At 46.0% G+C, this 22,314-nt stretch overlaps 1 protein-coding gene across 5 annotated transcripts in view; it reads right to left on the minus strand.

The window, feature by feature from the left end:
- Positions 1-22,314, minus strand: part of ANKS1A (ankyrin repeat and sterile alpha motif domain containing 1A) — a 189,545-nt gene that overhangs the window by 34,793 nt on the left and 132,438 nt on the right. The window contains exons 1-2 of one of the 5 annotated variants that reach the window (XM_037736401.1): positions 9,448-9,452; positions 7,603-7,612 (exon numbers count right to left, since the gene is read on the minus strand). The exons of the other annotated variants lie outside the window; for them this stretch is intronic. The gene's annotated coding sequence lies outside the window, so the exon portion shown is untranslated. Of the gene's footprint in view, positions 1-7,602; positions 7,613-9,447; positions 9,453-22,314 lie in introns of those variants that run through there. 5 annotated transcript variants of the gene reach the window in all.

A 22,314-nucleotide genomic window follows, 5' to 3' on the forward strand; every position in this document is an offset into this window, starting at 1 on the left:
TTGGAGTCAAGAGATTCGCCCACCTTGGCCTCCCAGGGTGCAAGGGTTATAGGTATGAGCACTGTACCTGAAGGGGTCTTACTATGTTGTCCAGGCTGGTTTCAAACTCCTGGGCTCAAGTGATCATTCTGCCTTGGTCTCCCAAAGTGCTGGGACTACAGGTGTGAGCCTCTGCACCTGGCAAGCTTCCATTTAAAGAGGATAAAAATGAGGATGATATTGCCTCTTGTTCAGGGTTGTGTGGATTAAAAGACATCATGTACATATCCGCACCTGGCTGAAGGTCTAGCTCACAGTAAACGCTCAGTAAAAGGTTAGTTTGCTTTCCACTTCGAGTGCTCCAGCCTAGTAAAACCTATTTTTAAAGTTGTAAAATATTTTTACTTACATTTATTTTTTGATACATTCACATGATTCAAAATTCAAAAGATACAAGATTGTTACTGGAGAAAAGTCTCCCTTACCCATCTCCCAGCTGCTTCTCCTGCATCCTTCTATTCTACTCATATGTAGAGTGGACCACTGTAGCCACCAGGAGGGTTGGCATCAAGTGTATTTTATTTGCCTTGTCACCTGCTGGGCCTGGCACATGGTAAATAGACAACCTATTGAATGAATCTGTGAATGAAAGTGTAGTTTCCATTTCTTTAGAGTTTTCACTGAAAAAGCTGTTCTCTATACCATGCAGCGTGCAGGGGAAATGGTGGGGTGACTCCAAGGTATCCTCTGAAATAAAGTCATCTATATTATATATTTCATTGTTATCATAATCACTTAATATCCGAAGCCCCAGCTGGCCTGTCCAATCAGCATCCCTTGATGGTACAATTTGTGAAATTTTGCCGAAGGGCCGTTGGGCATAAGAGTGAACGGAGTTGAGCACTCCCACTGCTTCTCCGCTCCGCTCTGCTCTTTCCTGCTTGCCAGGAGTCGCCTGCTAGTCAACTGACAGAGGCCAGCAGAAGTCCAGGTTTCTTTTATTTTCTTTTTTTGAGACATGGTCTCACTCTGTCACCCGGGCTGGAGTGCAGTGGCGCAATCAATTATGGCTCACTGAAACTTTGAACTCCTGAACTCCTGAGCTCAGGGGATCCTCCCGCCTCAGCCTCCCGAAGAGCTGGGATGACAGGTGCCTGACCCAGAAGTCTGGGTACCTACCCGTGGGTGGGTATGTGAGGTGTTCCAGATGGCAGACCTGCTGGGAAATGCTAATGGACGCTCTCAGAGCGATTTTGCCCGGGGCTAGGAAGTTGTTTTATTGTTCTGTGAACTGCTGTGGCTGAGTTAGCTGAGCTGATTCTAGTTCCAGCAAATGTCAGCATCCTCGGCAGCCTGTAACCCCGGACTCCTTCCTCAGCAACTGGAACTGCCTTGGTAGATGTTCCAGCCCAGGAGGTACATGGCAACTAAGAGGCCCTGTTCGGGCAGAGATTGGCAGGCCCCCTCCCTGGCACCAAAGCAGAGCGTCTGGAGCTGGGGTCCGCCCAAGCCCTCAGCCTGGGCTGTGGAGATGGGGAGGAGCCGGAGCGCATCTCTCCTTGCCTCACCCACATAGTCCACAACCAGCAGAGAGGAAATGTGATCATTTTAGTCTAGACAAAGAAGAGCGTTCAGACACAGCAGATATCATTCTAATCTACACACTTCATGCAGTTTAACCTCCTAGGCTTTAGTTAAAAAACAATCTGAATAGGCAGTTTTCCCAGAAATGTTCTGCATTTCAGGGGAAGAGGCAGGTGAAATGTAATGGACGGGCACCATTCAGTGTTCCCTTCTTTCTCTGTGGTTTTGGATGAGTGACACTTTGGAGAGAGATGAGAAATGGCCATGCTTCCTTATCATTGCACTTCACGTGAACTGATGGAGAACTTACACTTGTGTTTGTTAATATAAGAACTTGAAAGTTATCAGTATAATGGACTCTTGTCTTCAATAAACACTTGGAAATACTCCATTTTCAGAAAGTTTTCAGGATGACTCTGTTTAGACTATTTTTCCCTGCCAGGGCTGTGTAAAATGTATTCCCCATATGGCTGAAAACAAGAACAAAAACAAACACTGGAGATACTGCTGCTCAGGCCATCTGACATCGGCTTGTTTAAACCACAGGATTCTGGTTGCCCACGGGCTGGCAATGGGAGATACAGCTTTGTATGGGTAGGCCTCCATCCCTCATCACCAGGCAGGGTGTCATGCCGATCGATGACGCCTGGCTTTTTAATAGATACTGGGAGTTGAAGGAGGGGGATGAAAGAGTTATGACGGGTCTTCTGTGTGCCAGGAAGTGTGCTGGGCACAGGCAGATCACAAGTTTTGGTGCAAGTTGGCTCCACGGCCCATGGGAAACCTCCCTTTCAGGATGCGGTACAAGTTATGGCTGTGTGCAGGGCTACTACGTGGGGCCAAATATCAGGACAGCAGGAATCAATCAGTCTGGTCAACATGTCTACAAGTTGGGGCCCCATGCAGAGGAGGATGGGAAAGGAATCACTTTCCTTTTACTTTCCTTTGGTGTAAATGGGAGCATGAGAGAAGTTTCTGCAACTGAGTTGGTGCCTGGCATCAGACATTCCCTCCCAGCCCCCTTTCTGCTGCCTGGGAGCTGTTGGTGCCCTAGGACCCCCCGGCAGTTGGAAAACACACACCGGTCTCCGTAGGCCTGAGATATAGGGCTGGAGACACCTTCCACCTTGCCTCTTCCACTGGACACTGATGACTTTATTGGCCCAGAAACACCCTGTGCTTCGCATGATTACTTCCCTGATTAACTGTTTTATGGTATATTCCGGAAACACTAAAGAATCATTCGGGGGAAAGACCCTGCATCATGCTGTACTTTCCTTAGGTCCCATCGTATGCCTTGTACTCAGCTAGCATGCTGGTGGTGTTCGGTGACAAACGTTTGTTAGCTATCATTTGTTAGCTATCGCTAATACCCTTGCCACTTTTACTTTAACAGGGTAAGGGGGAAACGCAACTAACACTCTCCCTTCTGGACCAGTCTGAATTTTCTAACTCCCTTTCCCTCCTCATTTTTATGTTTCTCGACTCTCTGGGTTGCTGGCACAAGGTTGGCACTCCCGCAAAGCACCTCACACTCCACAGCTTCCAGCTGACCCCTTCTCTGAGCAATCCTGCAGAGCCTCGATGCACAGACAAGCAAACATACTATCCCACTTTTCATGTGAAGAAACTGAAGCTCTCCTCCACCGGCACTCCCAAACTGCCTGCAGAGGGCCCTGCTCTCACTGTGGCAGGTGCCGCTGGCAGCCGAGCCTGCCTCCTCCTGCAGGGGGCAAAGTGGCAGACCCTCTCCTCTGGCCAGATGGCCTTGCTTACACAGTGCTCCCCCTTCCCAGGAGCAGGGGGGCTGAGGGACGGAGCCACAGCCTCCTCAGCCTCACCAGATGCTCTGTGCTGATCCCATCAGGCGACTGCTGACGTCAAAATCAGTTCCTTAGGCTGTGCAAAGAACCCTAAAGACTGCTGACAGCTGCATTCCCAGGCCCAGAAACCACATAAGAATTCATCACCATCTCTGTCTTCTGCTTCTTAGCAGCAGACAGGCTCTCAGCCTAGAGTGGGCTTTGATTCCACATCTGAAAAAGGGTCACTGGCCAGGGTCTGGTTGATGTTTTTTTCCTTCTCCCCCGCTACTGAATTGCGCATGGCCTCAGGAAAGACAAAGACGGATTGAAGTAAATTATTTGTCCTGATTTTCTAACCTTGTCAACTGCTTTTAGGAGAGGGAGGCAGGATGGGGTGGGGGAGGGGAAAGGCGCATGGCAGGGAATGAATAACTATCTGCCAGTGGGCTCAGGGCTATCCTTCCCGAGGCGACCAGACATGGCCGCTAACAATGAGGAACTCCTTTTGCACAGGGCCGGCTTAGTCTCCGCTTCAGCTGTCTCATCACAGGGGGGCACTCAGGTTGTTACCATGTTTATTGCTGTGTCCCCTGACTTCAATCCCCTTTACCTTGTCACCTTCTTTTTCAATTTCCCATTTTCTGCTAGGCTGAGAGACAACAGAGCTGTTTAGTTTCAAAAGCGCTTTGTCCTTGCCTGACAAAGGCTCCAATTAAAGCCTGCCTTTTGTGTTTGCCCCAGGCTGGACTGCTGGAGAGAGGAAAGCCACAGAGCTTTGGCTTCCAGAGCATGGTCTAAGGCTCCAATTTCCCACTGTCTTTCCCATACCTCTTAGGTTGCTGATATTGGGTCTTGCTCCCAGAAAGCACCTCACACCCCACAACTACCAGCTGGCCCTTTCTCTGACCCAGAGGTCAGGGCTTAAGCCCACAACTGCAACTTGATAGAAAGGAAATACACGGGCATGACATGAACATGACCGGGAGGAAATACGTGGCCCTGACTTGACACGACGTGAAGGAAATACATGGACCCAATCCTTGCCGAACGACCTTCTCATACTAGAACAGCCTACTATAAAAGTAATCTTTTACTCAAAGCCCGGAGAAACTGCTGAAAGAATAACAAAGTTGGGAGACCTAGATTCCAATTAACTTTATTATTGCTTGCCACATAACTCTGGGTTATATGCCAAGTACTGGCTTTAATAAGTGGGACAAGAATCTCAAAGATTAATGAGGATTATGTATTTGGGTTCTCGTCCAATGTACGCAATCTACTTTCCATCCAGGAGCAGGCCGACTTTTTGGTACAGTGGGGAGGGGTAAGGAGGATGTACACAAACCTCAGAAAGCCTGCAGTTATCTAAAAACACTGGTTAACCTGCCACCTGATCCTTTGGGCACCCCCACCAGCCTCTGAGTAACCTTCCCTTGGTCTGGGTCTTTCACAGTCTGAATGTCATTACGACACACTGCTAGTCTGGCTATGGATAAAATCAGGCCAAAGAAAACATCCTAAACTTGCACTCAGAATCAATTTCCTCAGCAGTGTGGCCAGGGAAGGGGGTCTCACATCCATTAGCTCCTCAGATTCTACAGGGGAACACCTGTCTTATAATATCAGGGTGGACAGGTATAGGATTCTGAGCACCAAATTATAGGTACTTAAGGATTAAAAACACATACATCTATACTTAATACAAGTACACTATCAGGATCCATCAGTTGAGATTTCCTGCAGTTTGCCACTCCTAATTACCTCTGAACTTGTGAAACAGGAAGAAGGTAGATAAATGAAGTTCACAGACATACAAAAGGGCACATACTGCAATGATTCCATTTATATGAGGTTCTAGAATAGGCAAAAGCAATTTCGAGTGGAAAACTACCAGAAGAGGCTGGGTGAGGACTGGCTGGCTGGGGAAGGCACTAGGGAACTTTCTGGGAGTGATAGTAATGTTCAGTATCTTGATAGAAATTTGGGTTAAACAAATGAATGTATTTGTCAAAACTCACAGAATGACAGACTTCATGTATTTAACTTTGTACAAATTTTACCCCACCCCCACCCCCAAGTAACTATAAACAAACACTGAACTCCAGTTAATGATATACATGTTAAAGTGTTTGGGAATGAAAGTACTGATGTCTGCAACTTACTTTGAAATGCATCAAAAAATAACATGATTGCTAAGTGGACTGAGGGGTAGACAGATGGATAGATGCAAAGCATGTACAGCAAAATGCTAATTATAGAATCCATGCCCTATGTGGTGGATATATAAGCATTCACTATTCGAGTCTTTCAAGTTTTCTGTAGTTTGAAAATTCTCATAGTGAAATACTGGAAAATCTTTCAGAATCAAATCTTTTAGAGAATAATAAATTGTAAGATAAACACAGGTCTGAGTTTCATTTGTAATGAACTCTGCTCAACATGCTAATAAGCAAAGACATGCCCGATGGGCAAAGGAAACAAAGAGAAAGGAATGTGGGAAGCCTACCGTACCATTATTCCCGGTCACAAAGCCTTCTGGGGTAAGGGCTCTCAGCACAGCTTCTGTGTTGTGGTGTGGCTTTCTCTATTCCGGAACCCAGGCTAACCCCAGTCTTGACAGTCTGAAAACTCAATTATCAGTGTTCCCAGGATGAGTAGACCCTGGGAAACTGGCTTATATTAATCAGGGTCAAAAGAAATTGATCCCTACATCTGTGAGTTCCTTTAGCATGGTAAGCAGCACATTAGAATACTTAGCTAGTAGAATATGTTTGTATCTCCTGTCTCCTGAAATCAAATAAAATTAGAAAATCAAATACACCTTCAAAATTCCGTCAAAGCTATGTGAACTACGTTGAAAGCTCATTCACCTTTCCTGAAAACAGAATTCATGTGCTCACAGCAAGGTCGCCCACCGATCCTAAAAGCACTTTTGTTCAACAATGTTAAAACTCAAGACTTACAGGTGTTAGGTTCTGGGCTGGGTTCTTTCAATGGGGTCCTCGCTGCACTAGGCACCAGCTAATTGCCCTCTTGGTGATCCAGTTCCTCCTCATACGCACCCTGGTGGGGATCTGGCATTCTTCCCACTTTAAAGAAGAGAAAACTGGCTGGGCACGGTGGCTCACCTGTAATCCCAGCAGTTTGGGAGGCTGAGGTGAGCGGATCACAAGGTCAGGAGTTCAAGACCAGACTGGCCAACATCGTGAAACCCCATCTCTACTAAAAAATACAAAAATTAGCTGGACATGGTGGCTCGTGCCTGTGCCTGTAATCCCAGCTACTTGGGAGGCTGAGGTAGGAGAATTGCTTGAACCGGGACCCAGGAGGCGGGAGGTTGCAGTGAGCCGCTGCACTCCAGCCTGGGCTACAGAGCAAGACTCCATCTCAAAAAAAAGGAAAGAAGAGAAAACAAAATATGAGAAAATCAAAATAACATCCACGGGTCACAGCACTGGCCATATGTGGGCATTGTTCAATTCATTATCCAACTAATTCATGGCGTCCAGTATGTTTCAGGCATAGCTTTCACTGTATTAAAGCTCAGGGTAGGATTTCAAATATACTGGATTGAGAACATTGGAAAGGCAGTATGTATGGGGTGGGAAGAACAAGGACTTATGAATAAAAAAGAATTCAAATTCTGGTTCTGCCACTTAATTAGTTGTGAAACCTTGGATAAGTCATTTAACTTTGCTGACTTTCAATTTCCTCTTCTACATGGTGAAAAAAATTCCTCACTCATGGCATCATTACTATGGGCAAATGACCTGACTTCTCTTCCTTAAGCCTCAGTTTCCTCAAACACAAAATGCACACACCAACAGAGGCGTGCTGTAAATATCTGAGACAACATATAAGAGGTCTGAGTGCAGCCTTTGGTTTCCAGGTAGGGCTCTAGCGATGAGTTAATTTATTATGACACAAGTTTGAGCAAGCTGTGCATTGCCTTAAACACACAGTTTTGGTGTAGTTCATTCATTCCCTGAATGACATCACCCTAAAAGGCAAGGTTCTTGCTGCTGTAAGCACGGATGGTAAGATCTGATCCCCCTCCAAAGGCAATGCCTGTCTGCCTCTGTTGCTGGGAGATTTTAGTCCCTGCCGTTTCCTGGGGTCATAGCAGGAGATACCAAGCCTGTTTTCTTCTATAACTTGACCAGATGCCAACCTTGCTTACTCTGGGAAACATCTGTAGTCCTCATAAAACCACAGATGCCAGGCAAATAGTCCACATCCCCCTCCTCCCTTGCTTGTTTCAGTTTACAGAGATTACACAGGGCTTGTGATTTACATTCATCTGCTTCCAAAATAAACAAAATTCTACCTGAAAAACAAGTTAATCAAAACCCAGGTTCCTTTTTTTTTTTTTGTTTCGTTTTGTTTTAAAAGATAAACCAGAGGGAAAGGGCTTCCTTCTGGCAGAGAACATTTAGAACATGCTGTGTGAACAATAGCTCACTTCCTGGACACTCAGCTGGAGGCAGCTTCTCCATTCAGGACAAAATGTTTTATGTGACAGAGTGACGCCTTTCTACACCACAGCTCTTGGGTCACAAACCAAACTGGAGGATCCAAGACAATACCAAAGCAAGGAGAGGGAACAAGGTCTCAAGTCAGGCCTGCTCCTTCTTATGCAGGCCATGGCTACCTCCATCACCCTCACCTCAGAGAGAGCTGGCTTCCACAGGGCAGGGTCTGCAGGTAGTGAGATGCTCAGAGACTGTGGAATCAGCTTTGCCGCTTTCAGCAGCATGATTGTGAACAAGGAACTTGTTCTTCCCACACCTTAGCTTGATCACCTAGAACAGGGATAACAACACCTACCTGGCAAGCTTGTTATCAGCCTCTGCTTAAGTGAGCTGCCAGTCAGCTAACTGCACGCCATCTCGTCCCTCAGTGAGCGATGCCAGCGTATGGCAGCGTCCACACCGGGCAGGCTCACTCACGCACACCCTTGGCCTTACGCTTCCACACACTCAGTGTTGCCCTTACCAAGAGTCAGCTGGGATCATTTCCAAAACTGCTTATGATGGTTATATTTGTGATGAAAATAGAAAATTTAATTAAACATTATATAAATGATGAAGCCAGTGTAATAGAGCCTTTCTGTGACAACCAAGCAGGTACTCTGAAGAGACTCAATGATGAGATCACTTTTCAAAATGTGCGCTTGAATTAAGTGTGGTTGGGGAAATAAGTTGTAAAAAAATTCCAAAAAAATTCTGTACTCAGATTGCTTCACAAGTGGCCAAATTCTGGCTTTACTTTTAAGAAACAAACTAGAAATTTTAGTCAATGGTGTTTTATGGATGTGGTTCATGTAATAAAAGGAAGGCAGAGAACTCCAAATTAGCCGGTCTACATTGGAAGAAAGGGCCCAGTTCCACACCAAGAGTGCACAGCTCTCCAAAAGGGTGCACAGCTATCCATTTGGGGTTAACCTGTTTGTATTCTTTTTTAAAAATGACTCCCACTTTTGACAGGGTTTTGTAATTAACCGAACCAAACAACCCTCGTCACAAGTGGCCATGTAAGAGGCTTCTACTGGAACAATGGCACATGTGCAAAGCCTCTGGAGGAACTGGCAGCAGTGCCTCATAAACAAGATAGCCGCTGTGACTGCAGAAACTCTCAAACCACCTTCACCATCAAATAAGTCACCTCCCAGAGACACAGAACCCCTCTCCGGCTGCTTTTTCCTAAAAAGTCTCTCCTCTGCGGGCTGGTAAACCAGCCCAGGTGACTCCCAGCATATTTTCAACCCTTCTTTCTTCCTCATCAAGGTTCCTGTTTGAAAAATGCTTTACACATTATTGATCACTGCCTCCGTCCAGGGTGAACCAGCCAGGCCATGATCTCTGGGTTACAGACCACGGGCATTAGCAAGTCACAGGCTCTCATCATCTGTCAATCCAGGCTACCTCAGGCAGTCAAACTTCCAAATGGTAGGGGGTGAAGAGAAAACTGCCCCCAGCCCGCCTCAAGTTGAACACACAGAGAGAGAGGGTCACTAAGTTAACTAAGACCCTTCTCCCCAAAATGGTCCTCCTACCTACCCTGACAGACCACGAGGGACAGAGGCAAAGGCAGGGGGAATCCTCCAAGTCTCATAGACCTATTCTGAGGCTCAAGGGCATCCAAGGTCAACCAAAAGAAAATGTCTGAGCTAGGAACCAATGTGTACCCTGCTCCACCCACAACACCACTGCAAAGAACAATTTATTATGGAAATGGCAACCTTATGTCCCCCAAATATAACCATGGAGGATATGACAATTGGAGACACTTCACGGGAAGGACAGGTACATGGAAGATAATTACTTTCGAAGTTTCCTACATAACCCTCGCCTGTAAACAAGGATGCTAATGCCTGCTTCACGGTACAGCGTGGGGATTGGATGCGATGACCCAGGGAGTGTGGCTGGCACACAGCAGGCACTGATGAGCACTGGTGCCCTTTGTGGACTGACTGCATCTAAGCTTTCTGCTTTAGAATTCTTGCAGCAGAGGCAGCCTGGCTGTACCACCCTGATGCAAACCTGCTCATGCGTACGTAAGGTCCGAGGATAGCTCCTGGTCTTTTGACACATGTGCACACCTCTTCAGCTTCTTTTATATTTCCCACTAGTGCTCCTACAAGATACTAAGTATTGGGTGGGCTCAGACAATACCCAGTGGAAAAACAGACAAAGACTTTTTTTTTTTTTGAAATGGAGTTTCACTCTTATTGCCCAGACTGGAGTGCAATGGCACGACCTTGGCTCACTGCAACCTCTGCCTCCCGGGTTCAAGCGATTCTCCTGCCTCGGCCTCCCAAGTAGCTGAGATTACAGATGCCCACCACCACGCCCGGCTAATTTTTTGTATTTTTAGAAAAGAAAGGATTTCACCATGTTGGCCAGGCTGGTCTCAAACTCCTGGCCTCAGGTGATTCACTCGCCTTGGACTCCCAAAGTGCTGGGATTACAGGTGTGAGCCACCACACCTGGCCACAAAGAGCTTTTAAAAGTGGTTATACCTTATGATTCTTAGGGAGGGATTTGTTTAGGACATACATTTTTCTTGGATCTGAGATTTTCCCTGAAGAGAAAATGAGAGGGGAAAAACATGGTGGCTAACCCAGTAAACGTGTGGCATCTTCCCACTTGAAATTCCTGCAACTGCATCCTGACTGTCTTACTGCTAAGTTCCTGTGTCAATATTCTCTTACATCAGCCCATGCTGACCTCAACCACAAGGAACTGTGTTCTTTTCTCTTCAAAAAAAAAAAAAAAAAAAAAAATGAAATGTTTCTTAAATTCCAAAGAACATATTTTATAGTATTGTAATTTCAACAACAATAAAAAATGACCCATCCGCATGCCTGCTCTGCTCCTCTGAGGCCACCACCATCCTGAATTAAATGTTATATCCTCTGGTTTTTCTTTAACCTACCATCTATGTCAGTGTTCCTAAACCATACAGGTTCCTGTCTTTTTTTCTCAGCCAAGTGAACAGGAACACAACTTGATGTCCTCAAAGTAGCCCAATAGGTTCTGGAACCAGAGCTCAGATTGGTCACCTCCCTCTGGCTGGCAGGAAAATGGGACGCCACAGAAGGGCCCAGCATCTGAAGAAAGGGTGGTACTGGTAAGCAGAGAGAAACAAGCCCTGGCTTTTTCTTGGGCTGGCAGTGTGAGGATTCCCGAGAAAATCCATTCCCTATATGGGCAGCAACATGCAACAGCTGGGAGCTAAATGTCAGGTTAAAGGATACAACCCCATGGGATTACCAGAAAGAACACAGCCTTTTCAAAACACGTCGGTGAAGAGCACCTGTTCCAGTAAAGGCCTTGTCGACTTACACTCTTAGGTTTCTTGGTAAGTGTGGCTTGCAAGTTTCAATTATGGAGTATACAGATTTTCTCAGGAAAGACATTAAGAAAAGTGGCATGCAGGGTGAGGGAAGGGAGAAAAGATGGCCGTGCAATCCTCTCCACTTTGTAGACCTTTGCAGTGGGAGACCGCCGAGCAGCCCACTCTTCAAAGGCTATCTCTAGCCTCAGCCTGCAAGAAGATTCCAGAGCGATCACAGCCCACCAGACTCAGCTGTTTTATAAGCCCTGATCACTGCCAATAACTGTTCTCCAGGGGCTTTGTGTATGTGCTAGGAGGTAGGGACCTTCAGAAAAAGAGTGGAAGCTACAACCTCAAGACATTATCTAGAGAAAAGACAGAGGAGCCAGGGAAAGAGCTAGTTTATTAATGTTTGACCAAGACCCAGGACAACTTTTTTTTTTTGAGACAGAGTCTCGCTCTGCCACCCAGGCTGGAGTGCCGTGGCGTGATCTCAGCTCACTGCAACCTGTCTCCCGGGTTCAAGCAATTGTCCTGCCTCAGCCTCCTGAGCAGCTGGGATTACAGACATGTGCCACCATGCCCAGCTAATTTTTTGTAATTTTTTAGTAGAGACCGGGTTTCACCATGCTGGCTAGGCTGGTCTCGAACTCCTGACCTCTTGATCCGCCTGCCTAGGCTTCCCAAAGTGCTGGGATTACAGGTGTGAGCCACCACGCCTGGCTGACAACTATTATTTTGAGTATTTCTCATAGCTTTATAACATCCCCATTGTTGGCTATTTACTGGTTATTTTCTGCAAACCTCTAAGTTTCCCATTTTGGTTTTAACATGCAATAAAATCTTAAAAGGGGACAGTGTGCTTATTCAAACACAGCAAAACTGGGGAGACACTGAAAAACATTATTCCTTCCCTAGAGTTCTGGGATACAAGGGAAGAGGGAGGACACAGTGGAGGTAGGCACCTGGACAGGTGGGCCAATCCCTGTGGTTTATGGGAGAGAAGAAAGGGGTGAAAGGGACACTTACTGGGACCCCGAAGAGTCCCTGGCTAAAGGTCAGAGGGTCCCAGGCTGGGCTTCCAAGCTCCACTGTCAGCCAGGGCACAGGAATCTTGATCTAAAATTCTGCCTCTTGTAGAATCACATGCTTGAGTAGTAAGTGAACTAGTGTAGAGAGAGTCTGAGGCTGGAGGAAACGATCAATAAGAGACTTGTTTTCCTCAAATATTTTTGTGTTCCGGCCATGTGTGTCTGTGTGTAGGCACAAGCATCAGAATCTCAAATATGCTTCTACACAGCTGAAAATAAGCAGGATGGTTCTGGTTAAAACTGAAGTTCAAAATCTCCAACTCCTCTTTTTTCCTTTGCTCTCAGAAGTGGGAATAAGTGAGGACAGCTGGTACAGGGATCAACAAACTTGGCCCTTGGACTCTTACCACCAAGTCAGTGGAAATGGAGGATAGGAAGACGAGGGCTGCCGGAGGGAGGCAGCTGCAGATCCAGCAAGCAGGGCTTCAGACATCACCCACATCAATCTCTCAGTTTTGCAGGTGAGAAAACTCAGGCTCATGGGGACTAAATAGTTTAACCCAGCTGGTAATACAGGGCCTAAACCTTGATGCTGTCTCTCTGCTAAGACACCCCACTGATTTTGCAATTGAGGAGGTGGCAGAATATGGCACAGCCCTTCATGAAGATATTTTCTATGGCTGAGTTCTGTTCCCTCAAATTTCATACGCTGAAGCCCTAACCCCCACTATGAAGGTATTTGGAGACGGGGCCTTTGAGAGGTAATTAGAGTTAGATGAATTCATGAGGGTAGGCTTTATAAGAAGAGGGAGAGAGTGAGCTGGCTCTCCCTCTCTCCCATGTGAGAATACAGAGAGAAGGCAGCTGTTTCTAAGCCAGGAAGAAGGCCCTCATCAGGGGCCATGCTGGCTGGCACCTTGATCTTGGACTTCCCAGTCTGCTGTTTAAGCCACTCAATCTATGGTATTTTGTTACAGAAGCCTGAGCTGCCTAATACATGACTTAGGCCTCTAGAGGGCTGAGCACTGAAGGAAAAAGACCTGAGGAAAAATGAACTTTCTCAGCCTTCCTCCTCTACAGCCCTGGGCAGAAACACACGTGCCTCCTTCAGGAGAATGGCTTCTGTGCAGAGCACTGTGCTATCCCACTTCAACAAGGACACACGTGGCAGTGGCCCCTTAATTTGGTAAGTTTGTGGGCCATTTTCCCTCCCAACTGCGAGGAACAGAAATGTTATAAAGCTGTCAGCTTTTTATCAAGGCAAATGACCTTAAAAATTAACAGGATGGGCCAGGCACAGTGGCTCACACCAGTAATCCCAGCACTTTGGGAGGCTGAGGTGGGTGGATCACCTGAGGTTGGGAGTTTGAGACCAGCCTGACCAACATGGAGAAACCCCGTCTCTACTAAAAATACAAAATTAGCCGGGTGTGGTGGTGCATGCCTGTAATCCCAGGTACTCAGGAGGCTGAGGCAGGAGAATCACTTGAAGGCGGAGGTTGCAGTGAGCCAAGATAGTGCCATTGCACTCCAGCCTGGGCAACAAGAGTGAAACTCCATCTCAAAAAAATATAAAAAATTAACAGGATGGGTAGTTCTGCATCTTGATTGTGGTGGTGATCACATGAACTTAAACGATAAAAATGCATATAACCACACACACACACACACACACACACACACACACACACAAATACATGCAAAACTGGTGAAATGTGAATAAGTTGTGTGGATTGTTCCACAATCAATCTCCTGGTTTTGATATTGTATTAGAGTTAAATAATATGTTACCATGGGCAGAAACTAGATGAAGGATACTAAAAAAAGGACCTCTCTGTACTATTTCTACAACTTCCTGTGAATCGATAATTATTTTAAAATAAATTTTATAAAGAAAAAAATTTAACAATCAACATGAAAATTATCCCTTTGTTTTATAAAAGAAAGAATGACTGAAGCTCAGAAAAAGGAAAAGTGCCCAGGTGCCATGGCTCATGCCGGTAATCCTAGTGCTTTGGGAAGCTGAGGCAGGAGGACCTCTTGAAGCCAGGAGTTCAAGACCAGCCTGGGCAATACAGTGAGACTCTGTCTCTACAAAACAACACAACCAGCTGGGCATGGTGGCATACGCCTATAGTCCTAGCTACTTGGGAGGCTGAGGCAGAAGGATCACTTCAGCCCAGGACTTTGAGGTTACAATGGTGTGAGCCATTGTCACACTACTGCATTCCAGCCTGGGTGACAGAGTGGGATGCTCTCTCTAAAAAAATAAAATTAAAAAAAGGGGAGGAATGAGCAAAATCAGAATAAACGTGGTTGACAATCAAATACCATCAGCACTATCACAGCACTCTTCATTGTCCTTCATTTTCTCCTTTCATCGTGGACCGGCTGGAACTGTATTGAGGACTATCTCAGAAAGAATGCAAGGTTCCAATTTCCCCATCTTCACCACTGTAGCACACAAACAACGTGCCAGCAGACCCACCCACGGGGAGGCCAGACATAAAGCTCCCTTTCTTCCCAGCCTGACTGGCTTCTGACAGTTCTCTCAGCCTAGAGAAAGTGGAAAACAACAGTAGGACAAGATGAGGGTGTGGGTTGGGGTTAGAAGAAAGACACAGGCTAGCAAGAAATCTAAGTCTCTCTTCCGCCTTCTACTCCTCTTACAAGTGCCCTGAACCCTCTGCTTTGCTTCTCTCCTTCCCCAGAGATAGAGACCCAATGCCAGCCACCCATGTGCCCCAGGATTTTTCATTCACTCCATCCTGCCCTGTCCCTGGCCCAGACTCTGAGACCCAGAGTCTATTCTCACAGTGCCCTCTCCCTTCTCTTGCCACCACCCTTGGCAGCTGCTCTCAGCCCGAGTGCTTGCCTGCCCATGTCCCTTCCAGAACCAGGACCCCAGGAGCAAGCCTTCCTGTGCCAAGAGGGACAGCAGTGGTGCACCTCAAAGACCTGGGGTGGTGTACACAGGAAAGTCTGAGAAGCCTCAGCCCAGGACCACTAATGGGTGGTAAAGCAGACATGAGGCATTCGTCATTTCTAAATCCTCCCATCTGTCAGTTTCCAACTGCAAGCACCTGTGACTCCGAGGATTCTCCCAGGCTGCCAGAGCCCTCTAGGCCTGTATGCTGGGTAGGCTGAAAGAGTGAGGACATTAATGTCCTGCCGCTACTCCCACTAGGAAAGCAGCCCTTACCCACACTTACTGGAAGTGGTGAATAAATACCCAGCTTCCTAGATCTTAAGTAAGCTGGAGTCTCCTAGAGTTCCCTAGCAGGTCTAAGCCCCAGGACCCAAGGGGTAACTTGCTTGATAACAAATCCTTTACTGGTTTCTTTCTTTTCCCAGTCCCCACTCCCCTAAAAGTGCCTCCTGGGATCACCTCCCAAATTAGCTATTTGCATTTAAATCCTACTTTTAAGGAAACTCAACCAGAGATAGGTGGTCACAGGGACTTCTAACAATTGGGAAATTTGAGCCAGAATTTCAAACATGAATGAGTGTATCTCTGTGAGTGTCTGAAAAATGTACACCTGGGTAATTAGGGAAGTCACCAACAGTAATGGCTGCTAGCAGATACTAAAAAACTAATAGAGAAAAAACTATAAAAACTTGATTTGCCTAGTTAATATTCATCATAGCCATTTATTTATATGAACTGCTTTTCATTTGCCTAATTACCACTGGCACAGTAACCACCATGTATATATTAAATATGTCAGTAAAACTTGCATTAAATGTTATTTGATTGCCAGTGTTATGTAATCTCATGCTTGGCCTGCGTGTTCATAAGTGGATACTCACATGCAGGGTCTATTCACGAGTAGAGGGAACACTGTTAGGACCTGGCTCTTAAAGCAGTGGTTCTCAAACCTCAGCGTGCCTGAGAACCACTTGGAGAGCTTGTAAAAACATTACTGGGTGGCCGGGCGCGGTGGCTTACATCCGTAATCCCAGCACTTTGGAAGGCCGAGGCGGGCGGATCACGAGGTCAAGAGACTGAGACCATCCTGACCAACATGGTGAAACCCCGTCTCTACTAAAAATACAAGAATTAGCTGGGTGTGGTGGCACACGCCTGTAGTCCCAGCTACTCAGGAGGCTGAGGCAAGAGAATTGCTTGAACTTGGGAGGCGGAGGTTGCAGTGGGCCGAGATGGTGCCACTGCACTCCAGCCTGGTGCCTGGTGAAGGAACAAGACTCTGTCTCAAAACAAAACAAAAAAACCATTACTGGGCCCCAGCCCCAGAGTTCCTAATTCAGAAGGTCTGGGGGAGGAGGGAAGAATTTGCATTTCTAGCAAGTTTCTAGGGAAGGGTGATGCTGCTGGTCTGCAACTACCGTTTGAGAACCACTGCTTTAACATACCATATATGAGAGAAGGAAGGAACTACAGGGTTAAACTTTCCACTTAGCATTAGAAATATGAAAGGCTGACCAGTCTGTATACTGTTTTCTAGAAAACTGGCAGAATCTTCTAACACTCTAGATCAGTCACTGAACCAAAACCAGATTTGGTATGTTGACAGTTTAAAACAAAAAAAGTTAACATAACTCTGTTACTCAAACAAATCTCCAGAGACCTGGGTTTGCTCATTATTCAACAAGTGGGTATCAAGTACCCAGTCTGTGCCAGAGATGTTGCTATGCAGCAGAGGTTTGGGCACTGTCAGAGGTCTTGTGAGACTCTGAGTAGGCCACATCCTTGAGCTCAGTTTCCTAACCTGTAAGGAGAGAACTCACACTTAGGGAACTTTCTGACTCTGATGTTTTACAATAAAAACCAACACAGCATCACAACTCCAAGCAAAAATATTCTGCCTAGTCGCCTGGGCAGCATGATGTCAAATTTAAGAGCCTGGATGCCCCAACAGGCCAACTGGGACAGGGCAGGTGAAGCCCTGGCAGCAGTCCTCAGCCCGAGACCCTTCCAGCTGCTCAGAGTCCAATTCAATTCCATGAATGCCCCAATTAAACGTGCTGCCAAGGTAAGTTAGTACTATGCCCAACACCAACCAAAGAATGTAAAAGCACCCAGCATGAAATCCATGTTCATAATTGGTACTCCCCTGATATATTATGACATTTAATCACTCCAACTGCTGAAGGGAAAACCAGAGCCGTTCACTAGAATTAAGGATGCCATGATAACCTCCTCAACTGGGGTTTTAAGTGAACCTTGTGCTAACAGCTTTCCTGCTCTGAATGTAAAGCAGGAGGCAAGCGAGAGAGGTGGGGCAGCCACCTGTGAAGGGCAGTCACTGAGGACACTGCTCTGTATTTCCAAGAGGCCCGGTTTCCGAAGGAAGCCAAGCCAACAAGCACTGGCCTGCCACACTCCACAGGGAACCTGCAGGAAACACTCTTGTTTTATTCTGTTTAACAGACCGACAGACTGATAGCCAGGGATGACCAATAAATCAACTGTGGAACTGAGAAGGGAGGCTGATTCCTGACTAACCCAGGTTGGCAACCTCTGAGCACTTTGCAGCCAGGCTTGGGGAACTCAAAACAAACATCTACCCTAAGACCCATGTGTCAATGTGACATGAGGGATAAACAGGTGGAAAAAGGCCAGCAATAACCATGTCAAAGAGGGATACCCAGGGGGTGGGGCACATTCAACAGCCTCCTGCCAAGCCAACCCCAATAAAAAATAAAATGCTTTTACACATAAACAACTAATGGTTTCTTAGTCTTATTTAAGGAATAAATAAAAGTATATTTTAGAAAATTCTTTTTGTCGATCTAAGACATAAAACAGGTAAAACAAAGCCAAGTCAACAGTGAAGCACACCATTCAGACGAGCCCCCAGCCCCTACTTAAATCAGACTGCTGCTCTTAAGATAGAATTCAGGAGCCACTTGACTTCCTTCAAGGAAACTCAGAGAAGGAATTGTGTCCTTTAATTCTACACCCTGCACCCAGCACCTAGCACCAAGCCTGATACATAATTGGCACCTAGTAAATACCTGCTGATAAAGTAAAGCGTACGGTCCCGGCCAGCCCGCTCAGCCACTGGCAGTACAGCTGAGAACAGGGCTCCAGGGAGGCCAGCCAGCGCGTTTCTGCCTGTTACTCAGGGCGAGCCCGTTCCCAAGCCAACATTCTCCACTTATTCATGGGTAATGAGTCCCACAGGCTATAACCATCGGTGTCAAGTGAGCTGTTTCCCTCACTTGTTGTAAAATATCCCTTTTAAGTTTTTGCATCTAGGCTGGCTCATGATGCCAGGATTCGAGATTGAGGCTGTCCTTAGCACATTTGTCCTGTGATGTCACAGGGATCAATCATCACTCAGCTCAGGCTTCCTCTCTTCGGACTCACTTTTGTAGATCTGACTGCCTCTGACCAAGCTCACTTTAGATTTATGATGTTTCATTTCCTTTTCTAACACAACAGTGAAGAAATATAGACACAATTACCTTATTACATAAAATTTAGCAAATGACGTAGTGATACTGGCCTGAGTAATACCAAGCCTACAAAGGCTTAAAAATATCTTTTAATTAATGCAAGTGAGAGGCACTGACTAAACTAAACTAAAAGGCATAGCCACAAATTTGACAGATGCAGACAGAACTTCCCACAAGCTGAGTCTAGATCCAGGAATCTTGTCATTTCTTGTTTTAGATGATCTAACATCAATGAATGTCTTGCAGGCCCACCTGCTTTCCGCAATGCCACTTAGGGTGTCCCCAAGAAACAAGGCTGGCTGGGGCTAGTGACTGTGGGATAGATGATCCCACACTACTCACTTTCCAAGTCTGTCTTGGATTTGACTCCAGACAGAGAACAAATGTTCAAGAAAAAGAACCAAAAATATGGTGATGTCAAAATAGAAAACCACCCACAAAACTTTAAACACAGTTTACACTGGATGACTGCAATGAAACAAACACACACACATGCTGTTCCTTGAAAAGGAAAAAGCAAAACTAAGTGGCAAAAGGTACCAAGGCAGCAAACGAATATGCCTCTGAGAAATTCATCAGCAGACACACAGACAACATCCCTGGTGAAAAGTGCACAACAAGCCTAAACCTGCAACATAATGTTCTCATAATGCCACAGAGAGCAGCTGAAAGCCCGGCAATCGTGGGCGCTGAGTAAATGTTGCTTTGTGGAACCACTGACCAAAGGAACCTGATGACTTCTAACAAGTACCTTAGTGGAGCTCTCTTCCGGGAACAGGGCCCGGTCCTGCCGCCGAATAGGCTCCAACATCCAGGCTGCTCAGATCCACCTGGGGAAGTGAACCCCTTCCAGAGCACACGCAGACGTTAATGTATCTCTGCACGAGGACCAATAGACTCATTCTTCACTGAGATCAATCTCTGTTTCCATCCTCAAGGGGCCGGCAGGTTTTATGTTGAAATCTTTGTCAGCAGTGAAACAAATGCATCCATCATTAAGCTCCTGCCTTAGAAACGGGCAGTTCTTGAGTTGTTGCCCAGGATGAAAAAAGGCCAAATCTAATTGAACCTTCAGGAAGAATTTAGTACAGAGAAACAGGGTTATCTGAACGGGAGCATGGCCAGACCTCTGGGTTAATACCCCAACAGGAGAGACTCATCAAAGACCTTATTTAGGGATCAGCAATAATATTTTTTATTCTTAAAAAATGGGCCTTGGAAAATTTTTTCTTTAATCAAATGAATTCCACCAGCATCATACATGCCTGAGATGCCAACTCTCTACTCTATTGAATAATGCCTATAAAGCCCATAATGGCTTTACACACGTGGACCCAGCTGAGGATTTGTTTAGTTAATGCTTTGCTCTGCAGGCAGCAAGATCTTCTGGAGACCTGTGGGAGTGTATGGAGCTACCTGAGCAGGAGCTGACAGTTTAACGGAAATATACCATATCTGGTTTGGTTCTTTTCTTCTTTCAATCTAATTTGGAAAAATAGGGGCTAAGAACTGCCCAGACTATTTCTGTGCTTGACTTACATATATGATACTTAGAAGCAGAAAGACTGTTAACACCAATGTGACATTATCAAGGGGGATTCTATCTGCACATTCTTTATAAATGTTAATTATGTATGGGGGGCAGGAACGGCCAGTGAATGAGGTTAGCTTAAAACATATATTTGACATTTAAATGCCAAACTCATCTCCCCGCTTCCAAAACAGTTTGTTTTAGTGAAATAATATTATTACCTTTAAAAAAAATGGGTGTGGGAGGATTAATTTATTAAGTAAGAAAGTCATAAGACATCATTATATGTCTCCCAAAATCTGTACATTTCTGTGGTCAGATCTATGATGGGAATTATTCTGAATATGCTTTCGAATCCCTCGGTTGTGTCATAAAAGGGCTCTACCTTATTACCAGAGAAAGAAAAACAAAATTCCAAATTTAAGGGCAAGGTGAAGGAGAAGGACTTAATTATTATATCTTCCTGAAGAAGAAGAAAAACAGATACCTATCTATGCCCAAGCGCAGCAAGTCTTTAGCAATCCACACCTTGAGTTCTTTGAGGAAAGAATGACATTTTAAGGACTCAGGACATCCCACATCCTTCTGAGGTTCTTAATCAAAGACTTGCATTTCTAAGTGCCCGTTCGGGGCTGAGGAGCCGGAGGGCTTGTAAAAATGAACTGTGATTACTACTCTGGAAAGGTCTCTCATCTGACTGGGGAGATGGGCCACACACACAAGTAAGAGCAGCAAAGCACACAGTGCCAAAATAGTGCTGGTGGAAAGAGCTGCTGAAGGAAAGACCTCTCAAGCTCAGGGTGCAAGGGGGCAGGTTTTATGGCAGAGACTTGACCCCGTCCTCTCCTGAGCCCATCACTGTTTACTGGGCTGTCGAGCTCCTTCAGTCTTCCTAAGCCTGACTGCAGAGAGAGGCCTTAGGGCCCGTCCATCTAATGGGGCCTCACCTCACCTCCCACATCTTGCCCAGCACTCTGCTCTTTTTCTTCAAGAGCACTTATTTTCGTTTGTGATAATATTTTTATTGGTACCTGTTTAATTTCTATCTCTCCCTTTAGGCACCAAGTCCCTCAAAAGCTGCATGTTTGTTTACAATTTCATTTCTGTATGACCAGCCTAAGCACACAGTAGGCTCTCCATTAAGTGTGGTGAATGAATGACTAAGCCTCTAATGAAGAGTGGAATTTCAACAAAAAGAAACGGAGAAAGCTACCCCCGGAGGGAGAATAGTATCAACCAATGTGTAGGGGAAAACAGAGAGTATAGGAATTAACTGAGCCAGAAATATAGGGTATGAGATGAAAGAGAGGGACAGTTGTAGAGGCTGGGCCATGGGCTCATACTCTGGCGAATCATGCACTCCAGGCAAAGGAGTCTGGACTCTGAACCATAGCAATAGGGAAGCAAGGGAGGATAATACAAAATATTTGAAGAACACGGTAAGGTTGTCACAGTTGAGATGAGCTAGAGAAGCCCAGAGGCAAGCAGGGTGATACCGAGATGGTGGCTGCTGAGGTTCCCAGGAAGGTAAATGTGAATGGAGGAGAGAGATTTTAGAAGGAAACCCTGGTGACTGGCACAAAATGGGGAGAGGAAGAAGGGTTCTGGTCAAGAGCACATGGGGACCTGAGCTACCCTTTACAAAGCCTGCCTCAGGGTCATTCAGACAACATAGGCTTTCTCAGGCCTCACCTGTCCTACTGATTTCAAATGAAAAATCTTTACCTGTAAATTAAGGTCATGGTGAGTCATGTAGCTGCTAAAAATATGCCCCAGCAAGTCTTATGGGCCCGGAGCAGGCCATTACACTGTGGAGAGTAGGCAGAGTCACTGTTATGTGATGGGGCACAGGGAGAAGTTACATTGATTTTGCCAAAAAAGCACAACAGGGGAGAGGCTGAGCTGTATCTCCAGGTCAGGAATCACAGGATAAAGCTTCAAAAGGCAACAAGTACCTCCACTCCACAGAGCCGCTTTCTGTCTGGCCTCCTGATGGAGGTGTGGGAGCTCTGGAAGCATCATGCACACTGTCTGACTTGGGCTGACTGACAGACTGAACCCTTAAGTTTTCAGGAGACCAGGATGCGCATCAAACCTCTTGAGGAAGCATTATCAGGTGGCC

The sequence above is a fragment of the Cebus imitator genome, unplaced genomic scaffold (assembly GCF_001604975.1).
Source record: "Cebus imitator isolate Cc_AM_T3 unplaced genomic scaffold, Cebus_imitator-1.0 Scaffold24, whole genome shotgun sequence".
NCBI lineage: Eukaryota > Metazoa > Chordata > Mammalia > Primates > Cebidae > Cebus > Cebus imitator.